The sequence below is a fragment of the Saccopteryx leptura genome, chromosome 1 (genome assembly GCF_036850995.1).
Source record: "Saccopteryx leptura isolate mSacLep1 chromosome 1, mSacLep1_pri_phased_curated, whole genome shotgun sequence".
In the NCBI taxonomy this organism is placed as follows: Eukaryota; Metazoa; Chordata; class Mammalia; order Chiroptera; family Emballonuridae; genus Saccopteryx; species Saccopteryx leptura.
In genome coordinates, this window is record NC_089503.1 from 220788478 (window position 1) to 220807937 (window position 19460).

The following is a 19460-nucleotide window of genomic DNA, read 5'->3' on the forward strand; positions in this document are numbered from 1 at the left end:
AGGCCGTCAGGCTGCAGCACGGAAACTTCAAATAGAGAAACTAACCCCGATTAAACACCAGCTGCATGCCAGGAACTGTTCTCAGTGGTTTATTTATGTCAGCCGGCATTCTTACTCCAGATAGGTATTATTATTCCCTATTTTCAGATGAGGAAAGGGACACTCAGAGAGTAAAAGAAATTGTTCAAGATGACCCAGCTGGTCAGGGTCAGGCGGGCATACAGGCTCCAGAGCCTACGTTTTCAACCACTATGTGATGCCCCTGGAATGCATTGTATTCTCTTGTATGGATGCCCAAGAGTGTATGTGTACGTGTTCATTCATTATTTCCAGTTACTTTCAAAATTTCTATCATAAATAATGCGGCGATGAATGTTTTTTATAATAATAGCTAATAATGAACATCTGTTTAATTGCTGTTTAACAGGCACTGTTTGGGCTTCTTTATGCATTAATCTTTATACCACCATTTAACAGATGAGGACATGAAGGCCCAGAGCAGTTGGTTTAATATTTTGTTCCAGATTGCACAACTAAGGAGTGGCAGAGCCATCTTGGAGCTGCTGCTGGTAGATACCGTCTAAGTAAATGTGTGTCTGTAACCTCATCTCTGATAATTGTTTTGGGAAAGATTTTCAAACTGGAATTACTAAGGCGTAAGATATAACTTTTTTAAGGACCTGTATACATATGACTAAATGACTTGCCAGTACCACTGGGTGGGTGTGCTCATTTGTACTCCCATGAGCACCGTGAAATTGACTAAGGAATCTAAAAGTTAAAGAAGCTCCTGGGAACTGGGGATCCCCTTTACCCCTGGGCAATGTATCGTAAGCCCCGTTAGCCTCTACGGGCTGATCTGGGCACTTACTACCATTAATAGTTTTCTTCTTATGAAAAAATATATCTCGTTTCAAACTACCTTTGGGAGGGGCATCTGGGAAGCTGGTAATGCTCTATTTCTTGATCCGTTGGTTATTCGTAGTAGTTTTATGGTGATAATTCAAGCCTTAGGACTTACACATTTCTCTCTTTGTAATTTATTCTTATTAATGCCTTTAAAAACTACTATATGAAGTTAAGCACATAAGACATTGAACTGTATTGTATAGAACGAGAAAATGACTCAGTTGCCACCGTATTTTCTCCACATGTTGGATAAAAGGAGATTCTGAAAAACATTTTCATGGTTCCATTTTTCATCTCTAATTCAGGAATTGAAAAGACATTAAACTACAATAGTCCTAAGAAATACAATTTTGTTTTTAATATTCTTTGCCTGTTTTTATTGTGTTTTTTTTTTAAGTTTCAAACAAACAAAAAAAGACCTTACTTGGACCCAAGTATGACACATATTTAAAATACGCAGAGTTATGATGACAGAGTTTTTGGCAAGGACTGAGGAACAAGAGAGTTGTTCTTTTTCTTTCTTGGCTTTCTAGTGTTTTCTTCCTTAACATTTGATTTTGAAGTCGTGTATGGTTCTGTGATATGGCCTGATGCCTTTACTGACTGATGTCCCTAGAGACTCAGAAGCATCTTTCCATGGCTAATGAATCAGCCTAACATGACCATAGATCATCATTTCAAGAAAATATGAGGCCCTGGCCGGTTGGCTCAGCGGTAGAGCGTCGGCCTAGCGTGCGGAGGACCCGGGTTCGATTCCCGGCCAGGGCACATAGGAGAAGCGCCCATTTGCTTCTCCACCCCTCCGCCGCGCTTTCCTCTCTGTCTCTCTCTTCCCCTCCCGCAGCAGAGGCTCCATTGGAGCAAAGATGGCCCGGGCGCTCGGGATGGCTCTGTGGCCTCCGCCTCAGGCGCTAGAGTGGCTCTGGTCGCAATATGGCGACGCCCAGGATGGGCAGAGCATCGCCCCCTGGTGGGCAGAGCGTCGCCCCTGGTGGGCGTGCCGGGTGGATCCCGGTCGGGCGCATGCGGGAGTCTGTCTGACTGTCTCTCCCCGTTTCCAGCTTCAGAAAAATGAAAAAAAAAAAGAAAACATGAGCCCTGGCCGGTTGGCTCAGCGGTAGAGCATCGGCCTGGCGTGCGGGGGACCCGGGTTCGATTCCCGGCCAGGGCACATAGGAGAAGCGCCCATTTGCTTCTCCACCCCCTACCCCCCCCCCTTCTTCTCTGTCTCTCTCTTCCCCTCCTGCAGCCAAGGCTCCATTGGAGCAAAGATGGCCCGGGTGCTGGGGATGACTCCTTGGCCTCTGCCCCAGGCTCTAGAATGGCTCTGGTCGTGGCAGAGCGACGCCCCAAAGGGGCAGAGCATCGCCCCCTGGTGGGCGTGCTGGGTGGATCCCGATTGGACGGGAGTCTGTCTGACTGCCTCCCTGTTTCCAGCTTAAGAAAAATACAAAAAAAAAAAAAAATATATATATATATATATACACACACACACACACACACACACATATATATATATATATATATATATATATATATATATATATATATATATAAAGTCCCACATCACTAGTAATCAAATAAGCACCAAATGTAAGAACAGTGAGCCACTATTTTCTCCTTATCAGATTAGCAAATATTTTAAAATAACATTTGATGAGGGTGTGTATTTCTATCTCATACTTTGTTAATGGGAAAAGTAAATTGGTACAACCTTTCTAGAAAGTAATTGTGCAATGTTTTCCTCTCTTGAGAGCCCTGGAAATGTTAGCACAGAGGTGTGGACAAAGAGATATTTAACATTTCATTCAAGTTTAATTTATAATAATTGGGGATTTAAAAGCAATATAGATGTAAGTATTATGGAAATTGGTTGTGTAAATGATTTATCAGTTAATGGAATATTCTTCAGCTGTTTGAAATGTGTTCTCAAAGATTTTACAGATTTAAAATGCTTATTATGTGATATATTTTTAAAACAAAAATTTCAAAATTATGTACATAGTAAAAATATGCATGATAAAAAATAGAGACAATATATGGTAATGACATTCATTTAGTCATATCACAAATATTTATTAAACATATATGTCTGGCAATGCATTATCTGTAGGCAGTGATTTCTGTTTTATTCTTTATACTTTATTGGGTTTTCCAGGTTCTCTAGAGCATTTAATTGCTTTTATCTAAAATATGCGCTGTAATAAATCCTTTCCATCTTTTAGGGCCCAAGTCCACCCTTCCATAAAGTCTCTCCTAGTTACTCTAATAGGAAGCAACTGCTCGTTTTCCTGGAACTCTTTCATATCCATTTTATCACACATGGTCTTGAATTGCAACCACTTGTATGTGTGACTTTCTTCCCAACTAGTTTGGGAACTCCTGAAGAACAGGCTTAGGTCTTACATTTCTCAGCAAAAATCCTAGCTTTTCTTGCCTACCTTTTCCTATAAAGCCTTTCCTACTACTTGAAAAAGTGGGCAATTTCTTCATTCTTTAAATCCGCAAAACAGTTTTTTATGCTTCTTTTATTGGAAGTCCATTCTGTTTCAGACTACAGTTAATTGCCTCATTCGTCATCCCACTCCTTAATACAAGGAGTGTTGCTCTTTGTGTCTAGAGTGGTGCCTTATGTAAAGTGTGTGCTCAGTAAACACTGGGTGGGCTTATGACCGAATGAACGCAGGTTCTTTCCAGCTGTGTATTTCTAATGGGTACCTTTTATTTAGTTCCTTATCTGAAAAGTTTAAGCTTCACAGGGACAGGAGCAAGGGGGTGGGATAAGAACGCCTACAGAAACTGAACAGACCCCAAGCACTGAACAGTGGCAGTCTTAAAGCCTAACCCACCAGAAAATTCTGCTGGGAAATAGAATCAGAATGTCCCCAATAATGCTCTTTAGCTCCTGTCTTTGTCCTCAGGGTTTTACCTCTTTTCACCATTTCACAGCCTCCTAGAGATTAGTTCCCCACAGAATCCCCTTCTTCCAGTCACAAATGGAACACCATAGATTTGCCCTGCAGCCCAATATCAGACCCTAATCCTTTCAATGTGGCCATCAGGGGAGAAGTTTAAAATCAAGGACTGCATAAATATTATTTTAGAATAAAAACTAAAAAAAAGAAAAAAAAAAAAAAAGAAAGAAATAGAGCACATGATTCAATTCAATATAACATAGACTTAGTGTGCTCCAAAGCCTTGTCCTGGGCACTGAGGATGAGTCAAAGATTAAAGAGGACACTGATCTTATTCATAAGATCCCATGTGGCTCTGACAATATAATAGGAAAGGGAGGAGTGGAGTGGGAGGAGTCTGGAGAGAGGGAGGGCATTGCACAGGAGGGCCAGGGTGCAGGGTCAGGACTGAATAGAGGCAGGGAATTAAGTGGGATGGCTGCTGGTAGCTGCGCTCATAATTACTTTAGTGGTGGCCATTGATACTTTGTCTGCACACAGGAAATGTAAGATATGGGTGGAATTCTAATAGAGTAGGAGACGCTTTAGGAAAAAAAAATTCTAAGGCAATATTGAATAGAAGATGTGATATGACACAGGTTGCTATAAAACACACACACACACACACACACACACACACACACACACACACACCAGTGTATCTGTCAGCATTCTTAGCTACTGATGACAGAAACTAATCTAATTAGCTTGAGCATAAAAGGAGTTTATTAAAGATTATCATGACATCATCAAGAAAGTGATAGGACAGGCCCTGGCCAGTTGGCTCAGCGGTAGAGCGTCGGCCTGGCGTGTGGGGGACCGGGGTTCGATTCCCGGCCAGGGCACATAGGAGAAGCGCCCATTTGCTTCTCCACCCCCCCCCCTTCCTTCCTCTCTGTCTCTCTCTTCCCCTCCCGCAGCGAGGCTCCATTGGAGCAAAGATGGCCAGGGCGCTGGGGATGGCTCCTTGGCCTCTGCCCCAGGCGCTAGAGTGGCTCTGGTCGCGGCAGAGCGACCCCCCGGAGGGGCAGAGCATTGCCCCCTGATGGGCAGAGCGTCGCCCCTGGTGGGCGTGCCGGGTGGAATCCGGTCGGGCGCATGCGGGAGTCTGTCTGACTGTCTCTCCCCGTTTCCAGCTTCAGAAAGAAAAAAAAAAAGAAAGTGATAGGACAATCTATAGAATGCAAGAAAATATTCTTTAATAGTATATCTGATAAGGGACTGGATCTAGAATATAAAAATTCAATAGTAGAAGATTAGTTTTAACAGACAATTAAAAATGGACAAAGAATAATGGTTGCTCAACAATGTGGAAGTATTTAATACTACTGAACTATACACCTAAAATGGTAAACATTATGTATATTCAACCACAATTTTAAAAACTAATTTTAAAAAATAAGCAAAGGATTTCAAGAGACATTTCTTCAAAGAAGATACACAAGTGGCCAATCAGCACATGAAAAGATGGCCAGCCTTATTAGTTATTAGGGAAATACAAATCAAAACCACAATGAAATACCACTTCACACCCACTAGGAAATTAGAACCCTTGGATATCGCTGGTCATAGTATAAAATAATGTAACTGCTTTGGAAAATAGTTTGGCGGTTCCTGGAAATGTTATAGAATTAGCATATGACCAGCAATTCTACTCCTAGGTGTTTAACCAAGAGAAATGAAAATTTTTTTTTTCACAAATATTCGTTATTTGCATTACTCATACTAGCCAAAAAGTGGAAGCAATCCACATGTTCATGAACTGATGGCTGGGTAAACAAAATGTAGTCTATCCATACAATGGAATATTATTTTGCAATAAAAACGAATGAGGGCCTGACCAGGTGGTGGTGCAGTGGATAGAGCGTCGGACTGATATGCGGAGGACCCAGGTTTGAGACCCCGAGGTTGCCACCTTGAGCGCGGGCTCATCTGGTTTGAGCAAAGCTCACCAGCTTGGACCCAAGGTCGCTGGCTCGAGCAAGGGGTTACTCGGTCTGCTGGAGGCCCACAGTCAAGGCACATATGAGAGAGCAATCGGTGAACAACTAAGGTGTCGCAATGAAAAACTGATGATTGATGCTTCTCATCTCTCTCCATTCCTGTCTGTCTGTCCCTATCTATCCCTCTCTCTAACTCTCTATCACTAAAAAAGAAAGAAAGAAAGAAAGAAAGAAATAAAGAAAGAAAGAAAGAAAGAAAGAAAGAAAGAAAGAAAGAAAGAAAGAAAGAAAGAAATAAAGAAAGAAAAAAAACGAATGAGGTTCTGATACATGCTACAAAATGGCTAAACCTTAAAGAAATTTTGCTAAGTGAAAAGAGCAGACACAAAGGCCCATATTGTGTGAGTGTATTTGTATGAAATGTCCAGAATAAGTAAATCCATCGAGACAGAAAGTGGATTAGTGGTTGCCATGGGCAGAGAGGGAGGGGGAATGAGGTTCTTTTTGGGATGATGAAAATGTTCTGGAATGAGATGGTAGTGATGGTTGGATAACGCTGTGAATATACTGAAACCCACTGAACTGTACACTTTCAATGGATGAATTTTGTAGTATGCAAATTATATCTCAATAAAGATGTTATATATATATTTTTAAAAGTTGTAAGTGGCTCAGAGAATCTCTAAGAAATCCAGAGACTCAGGCTCAGAGGCTACCAGCTGAGAACAACACCTAAATTATATCACCAGTTGGTTGCAGATTGAGCCCTAGTACTACTCCCTAGGCGGAAGCACCACAAACAGTTCTTTGGACAGCTACTCGACCTTTCTCCACCTAGCCCCAAAGGTCACATCACTCCATCATTCCACCAGGTTCTACTAACTCACCGAAAATGACTTCTCTGGAGTCTGCTTCTTCATCTTGTTTTCATCCAAACTGAAGTCTAGTGTCTGTCCACCTGATGCCTGAGCCTAGGTCAGTTTCATACTGCAAGGGAGGCTGAGAAAGCAGGTTGTGGCCTGGGTGGCAAGACTCAGACAGACGCCCACTGTACTACTTTCTCTTGGTGTGTTTGCCTGGTCAACCAATGGTTTTAATAAAATGTTAAGACCTGGCTGAGTGGTTCAGTGGATAAAGCATTGTCCTGATGCCTGGAGGTCGTGGGTTTGATCACCAGTCAGGGCACATATGAGAAGTAATCAGTGAGTACACAACTAAATGGAACAACAGTTGATGCTGCTCTCCCTCTCTCTCCTTCTCTCTCCCTCTCTCTCCCTCTCTCTCCCTCTCCCCTCTCTCTCCCTCTCACTCCCTCTCTCTCCCTCTCTCTCCCTCTCTCTCCCTCTCTCTCCCTCTCTCTCCCTCTCTCTCTCCCCCCTCTCTCTCTCCCTTTCTCTCTCCCTCCCTCCCTCCTTCTCTCTCCTTCTCTCCATTTCTCTCTCTCCCTCCCTCTTGCCTTCTCTCTTTCTCCCTTTCTACCTGCCTCTATCCCTCCTTTCCCCTTCCATCTCAAATCAGTAGAAGAAAATTTTTTTTAAATGTTGAAGCTAAGCAGGCCCTTTGAAGTTCATCTACTAGTCTGACCATTTGGTCCAATGACTGTCACATTGCCAAAGGCAGTGGGCAATTCCTTCCTAGCTTTATCTTCCTTCACTTTTTAAACATTTGGCAATGTTAATCACTCTTTTTTTTTTTTTTTTTTTTTTTGTATTTTTCTGAAGCTGGAAACGGGGAGAGACAGTCAGACAGACTCCCGCATGCGCCCGACCGGGATCCACCCAGCACGCCCACCAGGGGCGATGCTCTGCCCACCAGGGGGCGATGCTCTGCCCCTCTGGGGGGTCGCTCTGCTGCGACCAGAGCCACTCTAGCGCCTGGGGCAGAGGCCAAGGAGCCATCCCCAGTGCCCGGGCCATCTTTGCTCCAATGGAGCCTTGGCTGCGGGAGGGAAAGAGAGAGACAGAGAGGAAGGGGGGGGGGGCGTAGAGAAGCAAATGGGCGCTTCTCCTATGTGCCCTGGCCGGGAATCGAACCCGGGTCCCCCGCACGCCAGGCCGACGCTCTACCGCTGAGCCAACCAGCCAGGGCAATCACTCCTTTCTTAAACATTTCTTTTCCCTATGTGTGTACCTTTTTAATCAGTTTTATCTCCATTTCCATCTGGAGCTGTTAAAGCTGGTATTACTCATCTCCATAATTCAATCCTTTTAATAACCAAATAACAGGGTCTGAATGTTATTGGTTAAATTGTGCCCCCCCCCCCCCCACTTGTAGGCTGACTCCTAATTCCCAGTACCTCAGAATGTGACCTTACGTGACAATAGGGTAATTTCCAAACAGGAGATGGGAACAAGGGCAGATGTAATTAGTTAAAATGAGATTGTGCTGGAGTAGGGTGGGCCCCTCATCCCATGTGACTGGTGTCCTTACAGCAAGGGGAAATCTGAACACAGACACTCACACAGGGAGAATGCCATGTGAAGACTGGGTTCTGTTGCCACAATCCTATGAACTACCAGAAACTAGGAGAATGTTCTGGAACAGATCCTTCCCCAGCAGCAGTCAGAGGGAGAGTGATCCTGTGGACACACTGAACTTGGCCTTAAACCATGAGCAAATACATTTCTGTTGTTTAAGTTACTTTGTGGTACTTTGTTAGGACAGCTTTAGCAAGATAAGTGAATTTTTCTCTGTTCCTCATAGAGAAACTGCCTAGTCTTTTTGTTATTTATTTATTTATTTATTTAATTTTTTTAGAAAGAGAGGGAGTAAAGACTTCAGGTTTTTTCCAATTTTCTATTCTCAGTCTAGTGTCTGGCACATAGGTACTCATGTATGTTTTAGGAAGGAAGGGAGGGAGGGAGGGAGGGAGGGAGGGAGGGAGGGAGGGAGGGAGGGAGGGAGGGAGGGAGGAAAGAAAGAAAGGATAAAGTAACGGAGGGACATTGCTTTGTTGTTCCACTTATTTATACACTCACTGGTTGATTCTGGTATGTACCCTGACTGGTGATCAAACCTGCAACCTTGGAATATTGGGATGAGCTCTAACCAACTGAGATACCCAGCCAGGGCAGACAATTGCCCAGTTTGTAGAATTAGCTCATAATGCCCCAAATGCCTTACAGATAAAATCCAAGTGGCTGTTTGACCTGCTGGGAGTTTGCATTTGGATACTTCACTAAAGCACAGGTTCCACTTGTCTAAACTTGTCATCATTCCCTGGTCCCACCTCTCCTCCTTCATTTTTCTCTCAGTGATTGGTACCCTCCATCCACGGTGTTGCCTATGGCAGAAGCTGGGTGTTAGTCTACAGCTTCACTCTGCTACTTGTTACCAGACATTAAGTCCTAAAGTTTCCACCTCACCCACAGCTTTGGCATCTTTCTTGTCCATCAGAACCCCACCTCTGCTTCCTCCCCAGGCTTTCCTCCTCTCATTTGCCTTCCCCAGTGATGTTTTCTGCAACACAACCTAATCAAGTCACTCATTTGCTTAAAATCCTTTAGAGCAGTGGTCCCCAACCTTTTTTGGGCCATGGACCGGTTTAATGTCAGAAAATATTTTCACGGTCAGACCGGCCTTTAGGGTGGGATGGATAAATGTATCACATGACCGAGACATGCGTCAAGAGTGAGTCTTAGACGGATGTAACAGAGGGAATCTGATCATTTTTTAAAAAATAAAACATCATTCAGACTTAAATTTAAATTAAACAGAAATAATGTAAGTTATTTATTCTTTCTCTGCAGACCGGTACCAAATGGCCCACGGACCAGTACCGGTCCGCAGCCCGGGGTTTGGGGACGACATAGCTTTACAGGGTCCCCATAGCTTCCAAACAAAGGTCAAATCCCAGAGTTTAGCACAGGGGTCGGGAACCTTTTTTGGCTGAGAGAGCCATGAACGCCACATATTTTATTTTATTTTTTTTATTTTTTTGTATTTTTCTGAAGCTGGAAACGGGAAGAGAGTCAGACAGACTCCCGCATGCGCCCGACCGGGATCCACCCGGCACGCCCACCAGGGGCGATGCTCTGCCCACCAGGGGGCGATGCTCTGCCCCTCCGGGGCGTCGCTCTGCTGAGACCAGAGCCACTCTAGCGCCTGGGGCAGAGGCCAAGGAGCCATCCCCAGCGCCTGGGCCATCTTTGCTCCAATGGAGCCTCTGCTGCAGGAGGGGAAGAGAGAGACAGAGAGGAAGGAGGGGGGGTTGGAGAAGCAAATGGGCACTTCTCCTATGTGCCCTGGCCGGGAATCAAACCCGGGTCCCCCACATGCCAGGCCGACGCTCTACCGCTGAGCCAGCCGGCCAGGGCCAACGCCACATATTTTAAAATGTAATTCCATGAGAGCCATACAATGACCCATGTACGTTATGCATTATCCAATAAAAATTTGGTGTTGTTTCGGAGGGCAGCTGTGATTGGCTTCAGCCACCCACAACCATGAACATGAGCGGTAGGAAATGAGTGGGTTGTAATACATGAGAATGTTTTATATTTTTAATGTTATTATTTTTTTTATTAAAGATTTGTCTGTGAGCCAGATGCAGCCATCAAAAGAGCCACATCTGGCTCACGAGCCATAGGTTCCCCACCCCTGGTATAGCAGATTGGACCTTTGTAGTCTGACTCCTTGCCACCATAAGTTCATCTCACCTTTGCTCCTCCAGCCTGCTTTCTGCAGCCATTCAGAGGTTCAGATCTCCCACTAACCCCTTCATTCTACTGCTGCCTGCTCAGGCTTCAAAACTCAAATATAGCCTCCTCTGGGAAGCCTTCCTTGATTTTCAGCACGATTTAAAACCTACTTCTGTGTTCCTGTGACCCACTGGGCATGCAGTCTATCACAGCAATTACACAATGCACTGAAATTATTGGACTCTCCCCCCTACCCCCTTCTCACCACCCTTCCACAATAATAAGGCACTTGGGAGTAAAGACTTCAGGTTTTTTCCAATTTTCTATTCTCAGTCTAGTATCTGGCACATAGGTACTCATGTATGTTTTAGGAAGGAAGGGAGGGAGGGAGGGAGGGAGGGAGGGACGGAAGGAGGAAAAAAAGAAAGGATAAAGTAACGGAGGGAGTAAGGGAGGGAGGGAGGGAGGGAGAGAGAGGTGGAGAGACTACCTACCCCAACCTGTTTGAGAGTAAAAACTAAGACCCTGAGAGATATCATATTCAGTGCTGGTTGCGTTATAGTTGCTTGTTTGTCAAAATGAAAGTAAGTGCAGAGATTTGTCCTCTCTCACATTCAGGAGTTGTGAATACTTTTAATAAAGAACTATCCTATAATGATGACTGGCCCTCTTCAGCTCTCTGGGCCGCATCAAACTCAAGTCACTTCCCCTGAAGGTACAGAATTTGCGTCTGTGTGTACAGGGCTGGCCAGGAGGATGCGTGTCTTGGGGAGCAGACCTGCAAAGTAAGCCAAGCCCCTTTTTCCTGCTTCCCTGGGCCAGGATTGGTCTTCCCAGGAGGCTGGCCACAGGCGCCTTGAGTCATCTCGCTGGCAGAGCTTTCTGGCACTGGGCACCGACTCGCGTGTTGTTTTCGTGCTTCGTGGGGGATTAGCTGCCGGCTGGGTAGGGAATGCGGCGAGAGCTCGCTGGGCAACATGTAATCCAGGATTTGGCTCTGCCTCGGCCTCTCGGCATATGGAACACAGATGTCTCTGCTCCGGCCCGAGCGCAGAATGGGAATGACCCTCCAGAGAGCCACTTGGAACCGAGCGCTCGGAGATAAGGCCCCTCGGAATCCAGCCGGGAGGCAGCTTTCCCTCCGCTGGCCTGTGGTCTCTCCTTCAGCTTAGCGCTCAGAAACGCTGGTGCTAAAGCAGTGTCACCTTCCGAGACCGAGACCGCCACCGCCGGACGGCAGGACCACGGCTGCGAGGGGGAGAAGGAGGCGGGCAGGAGCGGCGCCAGCGCCCGGGTCCCGTGCCCGGGGTGTGAGCCGCACACCCGGCCTGGCGGGGCGCTCCACGGGCCGGAGGCTGGGTCGCCCGCCGCGTCCTCGCAGTAAGTCAGGGCTGTCGCTGCGGGGCGGGCTGAGCACGCGGCTGCGGCCAGGGGGCCTGGCCTGCCCACCTGGAACCTTCCTCCGGGCAAGGTCCGGGAGGACTGAGGTGTGTGGGCAGCCTGCGAACAGCCCGGTTCCGGACGCCGGCTCGGGGTTGGAAGCCAGCCCGGAGCGCGAGCTGCAGCTGCGCGGGGGACCGCCGGGCACACGCGCTGTCCGCGGCGGCTGCGGAAGTGCGACCTTGAGGTTGCACCGCTCCCGGGCCGGGCCAGCGAGGCCTCCCGGGCTGGTGGAACCGTTTGCCATTCCTTAAAGAGTATCCGCGAAAACTTCGGAAGAAAGGATTTTAACGTCATGTTGTACTGGGGAGGAAAAACGAAAAGATATTCTGCAACCTTAAAGCAATAGCTTTAATAATTTCGGAAAATGGAGTTTTCCTCCCCACCCATCCCCCACCCCTTCTCTTAAATTTTGGCCGTTTTCCTAAAACTACTGAAATCGATTTCCTTCATATTCTCCTCGACTCTTATCCTTTGTACAAGTTCATACTACAGTTCTGGCTTATTAATGGCGGGAGATGTGATTTCTGAGGCTTTTCAGGGCTCTTTTTGGTTGATGTGCTCTGAAACGTTCATGTCCCATGTTGAAAACTTCATGCTGCTAACAAATCAGGTAAGAGGTTGAGGCTGGCGAGGAACGTTTGTTGAATGAAATGCCTCAGATTCAAAGGATTCTGTGATCCCCAAATTCGTCTCCTCTTCTGTAGTCCAACCCCATAAGGCAATTGGTTCCTTCTTCACCCTTTCTCTCTCCCTATAAATCATCAGCCTTAATTTGTGAAATAGAGACAGCTTTAGATTAAAATGGTTTTATTTTATTTATTGATTGATTTTAGAGAGAGAGGAAGGGAGAGACAGAAACATTCATCTGTTCTTGTATGTGCCCTGACCAGCATCCAACCCACAACTTTTGCATTATGGTATGATGCTCTAACCAACGGCTAGGGCTAGATTAAAATGTTTTTTGTTGTGTTTTTTTTTAAGAGAAGAGACAGACAGACAGGAAGAGAGATAGGTGAGAAGCATCAACTCATAGTTGTGGCACCTTAGTTTTTTCATTGATTGCTTTCTCATATGTGCCTTGATGGGGTGTGAGGTTTCCAGCCCAGTCAGGGACCCCTTGCTCAAGCCAGAGAGAGACCTTGGGCTCAAACCGGTGAACTTGGACTTCAAGCCGGCAACCTTTGGGCTCAAGCCAGTGACCTTGGGGTCATGTCTATGATCCCATGCTCAAGCCAGAAAGTCCATGCCCAAGCTGGTGACCTTGGGGTTTAGTGTTTCAAACCTGAGTCCTCAACATCCTAGGCTGCAGCTCTATCCACTGCGCCACCGCCTGGTCAGGCTAGATTAAAACGGTTATACAATAGTTAATTTTAAAGCGGTTAGAATTCCAGGCATCCAAAGATGGAGTTAGACCTTAGAGTGGGACAGGTGGTTGTTCTTTGGCAGCATGTACACCAATGCCATTTTTCAGTAGTTTTTAGCCTATATTTTTTCTTAAAAAAATGGAGATGAACTTTTACATCAATTTTTTAAGAATATAGTTATGGGTATTGTTGCATGACAGCTTGCATTTCAGAGCTCCTTTTCCAGGGAGTGGGAGGAGGCACTGTGCTGGGTTCACTGCCTCCCAGTTCTACTTGACCTATAGTCTCAGATTTCCACTCAACTTTGTCCTTGGCAGACCCACTACCTGCCCTTCAGCTGTAAGAAACAAAAGAGCAGGAAGGATTCAGAACACTTAAACTACCACAACCTTAACCAAAGACGTAAAGTATTTAATCAAATTCTTTATGACACACACTGCATTATGTTAATTTCCTCTTAACATTTAGGTACAACCAGCAATTAAGGGTCAATTAAAAACAAACAAAAACTCTACCTCCCTCCTCCCTTTGGGTAAATACAGATTTGGTTGAGTCTGGTTAGGCCACCTACACTAATGAAATGTCTTCATGGTGACATAATTCAGTTTTGTTCTGGGCTGGGAACCGGAAGGTTAACACCAGATCTCTTCACTCACCCTAATATCTACACATTCTTTTCCCTATAGCCTCCCTTTTCTTCCTGCACTTTTCCATACTATCCCATGTAGGTGCATACCATGACTTTATTTGGGATTGTGGAATCTAGGATATTACCCTTCAGTGTCAAGGTTTATTTAGATGACTATCCTCTTATCAGTATTCTCAGGACCATTTTTCCAAATCCTGCCTCTATTTTCCTGGTAAAATCTATGTTTATTAAATCCTCCATTGGAAATTCCATTCTATCATCCAAAATTAAATATGGCACCTACATCTTGAATTATTTTTCTTGCATCATCATTTGAATGTTGACTTGCATGGTTTCCTGATTATTTGGTCAGTCTGTTATTTCTGATTCATAGTGAAACACAAGTGAGAGAATCTTCTCATAAGATATGAGTATAAATGGGTTAAGGAGCCTTCTTAAAAATTAACAGCATACACTCTGACCTTTTCTATGGTCCGCCCTTGAGTTGAATTCTGTCTATTCACTAACTCCTTTGGAAATAAACTAGATATTTACCTTGGTGCTCATGAGTGATCTGTTTATTTGGCCTTTTCTGAGCAGCAATAACACCACCAAGTGCTACTTGATGCGAATATGCCTGTTCAGGGGAAATAACCCAATCAGGTAATACAAGCAATGCACAAGTAACCTTAAACATGCTTTCTAGAAATCCTGAAATCTGGGGGGAAAACATTGTCAGAACTTTCTGCTTCTCTCACCACTCCACTGCTTGGTTTATACCAAATCCATCTTGGATTACAGATTCCCAAAAGGCAGTTCTCACTTGATTTGTAGAAGCTCTAAAGGTCTTTGTTGGCAGGTGCTGGTGAGATGCTTCTGATACTGCTGCTAATTGTGCAGATCGGAACAGTGACAGTTTTCCCTTTGGGTTTCATGAGAAAAATAAAGTGTGTCCATAAAGTCATGGTGCACTTTTGACCAGTCAAGGGAAAGCAACCAAAGACAATAGAAATGTGAAATCTGCACCAAATAAAAGGAAAACCCTCCCAGTTTCTGTAGGATGATGTGGCAGCATGTGCGCATGCGCACATGATGACGTAACACCGTGTATACAGAGGAACAGCCCACAGCCATGCCAGTCGAGATGTGGACAGTACAGAGGAAAGTTCAGTGTGTTCTGTGGCTCGCTAAATTTGAATCTGTGACCAAAGTGCAACATGAATATCGGCACATTTATAACAAAGCACCACCACACAGGAATAACATGACTCGGTGGGATAAGCAGTTGAAGGTAACCGGCAGTTTGGTGGAGAAACCCTGTTCTGGTAGGCCATCAGTCAGTGACGAGTCTGTAGAGGCTATACAGGATAACTACTTAAGGAGCCCTAAAGAATCTGTGCGTGAACCCACATTGAACTGCAATGGATAGGTATGAAACTGGGAGAGCTTTCCTTTTATTTGGTGCAGATTTCACATTTCTATCGTCTTTTGTTGCTTTCCTGTGACAGGTCAAAAGTGCACCATGACTTGACGGACACACTGTATATTGCAGGATGTCTGAGAAGCCTCTCTGATACTGTTACCTTAAAAGTCTTAAATCAGTTTAAGACTCTGAAAAGAGAAATTTAACATAACACCCAAAATGTGAAAAATTAGCTAGACTCAGTTGTGTTTCACTTGTTCTGTCCAAGCAGGTAGAAGAAAGGAAAGATGTTTTTCAAGCTGAGTCTGTCAGCGGACAGGGTTTATTGAACAGATACTATGTTTCAAGAACCTGGCTTCATGATCTGAAGAGTACAATAGCGTAAAAGGTATAGCATATGCCCTGAAGGAATTTTCAAGCCTGGGTGGTACCTTCAGGCATTAGTGAGCATCCTTCTTCCACCTGTTCACTGATTTCCTCACCTGGGAAACCAGGTCAAAGGCTGTGAGAAAACCCTCTGCCCTAGTCCAGTTACATCCACTTCCTAAAGGAACCAAGATAGTCCCCTGACCTGAGCTTTGCTTCCTTTGATAGTGAGAGGTGTGTTCTTTCAACATGACCTGGGCGAAGTGGCACTTGCTACCTAACCGCAAGACTCCTATTCGGTGATTGCCTTTATTTCTATAAAGTCGTTCAACAAGGAAACAAACAGGCTAGCACCAAAAGGACTGGAGGATAAATGATAGATATCCTTGAGCTTCGCCTTAACTGAGAGGATGAGATCAGGTCTCCTTAATCATGAACGTAGCCTCTCAGACTAAGCAAAGAACTGTCTCTTTTGCTGACTACATCCAATTTATTTAAATTAGTGTCGCACATTCAACAATGGTGTTAAAGCCACATTATAAAACCTCCAAAAAGGGTGAGGTTTTTTTGGCCTTTGCTTTGGGATAAAAAAGGCATTAGCCACCTTGAATGGGATTTGCATTTGTTAGCTTGCCTGTATCTCCTCCACTATTGGACACAATGGGAGGGAGCCTGGCTATCTTATTTGCTGGGCAGTCTGCTGTAGCTCTGATTCTGTTGGTACTTAAAATAGTGAACTAGAAGCATAGGATGGGGAAGGGCAAGGGCAGGAACTTGCAGGATGCTCAGAAGAAGGGAAGCTTGGGATCAGTTCTGACAACTCCCCACAGACCCCTTTATTTGGTAATTCAAGATTAATGGTACAGTTTGCCTTAGCAGCAGCACACTGTCTCAGTGGGTAGTAATCCCCTTGGTATCGGTGAATGAATTGTCTCCTTGCAGATTTGGGGCAGCTGGCTCCTCTTTATTGTTCAGCAATGTCCAGTGCTTCTTCCACTAATGCTGTGGATTGGGTTCTTCTTATGAAAGGCAAAATAATTGCCATACTAGTCAAAGAAGATTAGAAAAGTGAACATCTTGTGAAACATAAGCACATGTTGTGGGTGCCCCCTTATTTAGCATGGCCAATCAGAAGTCGCAAGGAAGGTGGATAAAAAGGCACTTGAATGGGCTGAATGCTTTACTTCTTGATTGCTGCAGAAAAACAAATGACCAAGACTTGATGTCTTTTTCTTCTAAATCCAAGCCAATAATGAAGCCACTGACCAAAACCAACTTTAACAAATAGTTACAGAAAGTGGTCTCCAGATTCCTAGTGCCATTCAAAAGAGTTCCTTTTTACAAAGCTATTCCCATTTTAGCGAAGCGATGCTTCTTCCATCTGTTGTGCCGTACACTCTGTAACAAATGAGCCTTAAATGATAAATGCTCTCTTTTGCCCCAGGTCACACAGAAGTCACACAGTCATGTTGTACAATGAAGTAATGTGACAGGGAGCCATTTGCTTAGAGGAAGGTTGAGCAGAGTCTGACTGCAATCTCTTTGCTGTTTTTCCCTATTTTGGCCATCAAGTAGCAATTACCCTTTGGGGATCCTTCAACCCCTTCCTCCCCAGATGTCTCAGTTAAGAAACCTGATGTACAAAGCAATTAACGCCTGAAGGCCAAACCCCACTCAAAGCTGCCAAACCATCCACCAAAGCAACGTGAGATGATCTAGGAGCTTGAAAAAGGAAAGGGGTGGGAGTGAAGGGGGGGGGGGTGCTGTGCAAAGTGCTCCTTTTTCCTGTGAGATTTATTCTATTATCTCCGCCAGCTCTAGACTCTGCAGAAGACGATATGTTTTATTTATTTTTAATACAATTTCATGAAAGGAAAACAAATTGGACTTCGTAGGAATTTCCTCTACAAGGATTTTACTTGTAGTCCACACACATTGTTTTGCTTAAACAAAGTTTCTGAATCTTTTTGTTTCTTTGTTTTGTTTCTGAATCTTTGATAAGCATCGATTACAGAGCAAATTCATACTACTTTCTAAAAAGCCTTTGCAATATCAAGTATGGGAAGTAATTAAGAGTTTGCTTTGAATAGTTAAAGTAGTTTCTGTAATGGGCGGAAGACAGATTTGTTGGGTTGTGAAATTCTGAATTCCATCTGTATGGGAGCTGCTTTTCATTTGTAATGCAGCACAGAATATTCTTAGCATATTTGGGTTTTATTCCATACAAGATGCTTCATGCTAAAAGTAATCTAGATAGAACTAAACAGATTTTTTTTTTCTAGATTTCCCCCCCAAACCATTTCCTCTTTGTTAAACCCCATGGATAAATGCATTCACCCAAGTGTTGCCAGGTCTCTATGAGTAGTTTAGCCTTTTGTCTTCATTATTCAGCCCATCAGCTGGTATCTCTGGATGGGTGGTCAAGGGGGACTGGAGTTCACCAGCAGACCAGTGGGAGGGAGTGATTCCAAGTAGAGACACTCAGAACTCCTCCTGTGTCCTAGATCTGTTTTTTAGTCCCTCAAATTCTAGGGCCCAGCTTTCTGAATTTACTGCTACAATAATTACACTTGTTAATATGCATGTTGTATTTGGCATCTGCAGCTTAAAAATGATCACTTGATTCACTTGAAATCACTGGGCAGGGTACAAAATTTGTGGAACAGCCTGGCCTGTGGTAGCGCAATGGGTAGAGCTTTGACCTGGAATACAGAGAGGTTGCTGGTTCGAATCCCCGGGCTTACCCAGTCAAGATGCATACAACAAGCAATCAGTGAACCACTAAGGTGAAGCAACTATGGGTTGATATTCTGGTTTCTTCCCCTTCTCTCTGTAAAATCATTAAATAAAAATCTTTTAAAAATTTGTGTAACAAATACCAAAGTTGAATTAAAAGGAAAAAAAATTAACTCCTTTAAAATAGAAACATTTACATACAAAAACCCCCACAAGAAGTCTAAATCTATATGAATGGTTTCATAGGGAAAACTTGGTGGTTTGTATATTACTAAAGCTTGTCTTCATTCATTGGGCTCCAGGGATGAAGTATATTGAGACTCTAAAATGACAGAGGTTGACTTGCCTTTTGTATCACAGACATATTTTATCAATTCTTAGAACCAGAGAATTCAATTACAGGAAAAAAAAAAACCCAAACAAAACATTAAACTCTTGACTTAGGCAAGAGTTGGATTGATTACACTAGAACTGACTATGTTAGGGGCTGTCAGTTATTTCTTCCTGGGACACAGAGCCTGGCATACTGCTTGCCTTAAGATAGATTGAAGTGACTATTGTTTTCTTTTTCTTATTTATGAAGATAACCCTGCTGACCCCCCAGGATGTGCTTTGCAGTTTCCCCCATCCCTCCTCTCACTCTTTATTAGCATGAAATTTATTGGCCCCTGTGGCATGAATCTATTCTATATGAACTAGCTCACTTGGTTCAAACCCATAATTCTATCAGCATGGCAGTTAACTAGCTGAGCTAACTTGGCACTGAGATGATAATAATGATTTAATCTCACATTTGAGCAAATCTTTACCTTTTTTTTTTTAAAGGTTTTATTGACTTTTTTTACAGCAAGAAGAGGGGGGGGGAGAGGAAGGGGAGGGGGGCAGGAGCAGGAAGCATCAATCCGTAGTAGTTGCTTCTCCTTTGTGCCTTGACCAGTCAAGCCCAGGGTTTCAAGCTGGCAACCTCAGCGTTCCAGGCAGATGCTTTGTCTGCTGCGCCACCACCGGTCAGGCAAATCTTTACCTTTAAAAAATCACTTTCTCATAAATTATT

At 44.3% G+C, this 19460-nt stretch overlaps 1 protein-coding gene across 10 annotated transcripts in view; it reads left to right on the forward strand.

Moving 5' to 3' along the window:
- Positions 1 to 19460, forward strand: part of TRIM2 (tripartite motif containing 2) — a 143123-nt gene that overhangs the window by 37691 nt on the left and 85972 nt on the right. For 2 of the 10 annotated variants that reach the window (XM_066386630.1, XM_066386688.1), the window contains exon 1: positions 11255 to 11826. The exons of 6 other annotated variants lie outside the window; for them this stretch is intronic. The gene's annotated coding sequence lies outside the window, so the exon portion shown is untranslated. Of the gene's footprint in view, positions 1 to 11254; positions 11827 to 19460 lie in introns of those variants that run through there. 2 more of the 10 variants (XM_066386624.1, XM_066386667.1) reach the window with 1 other exon arrangement.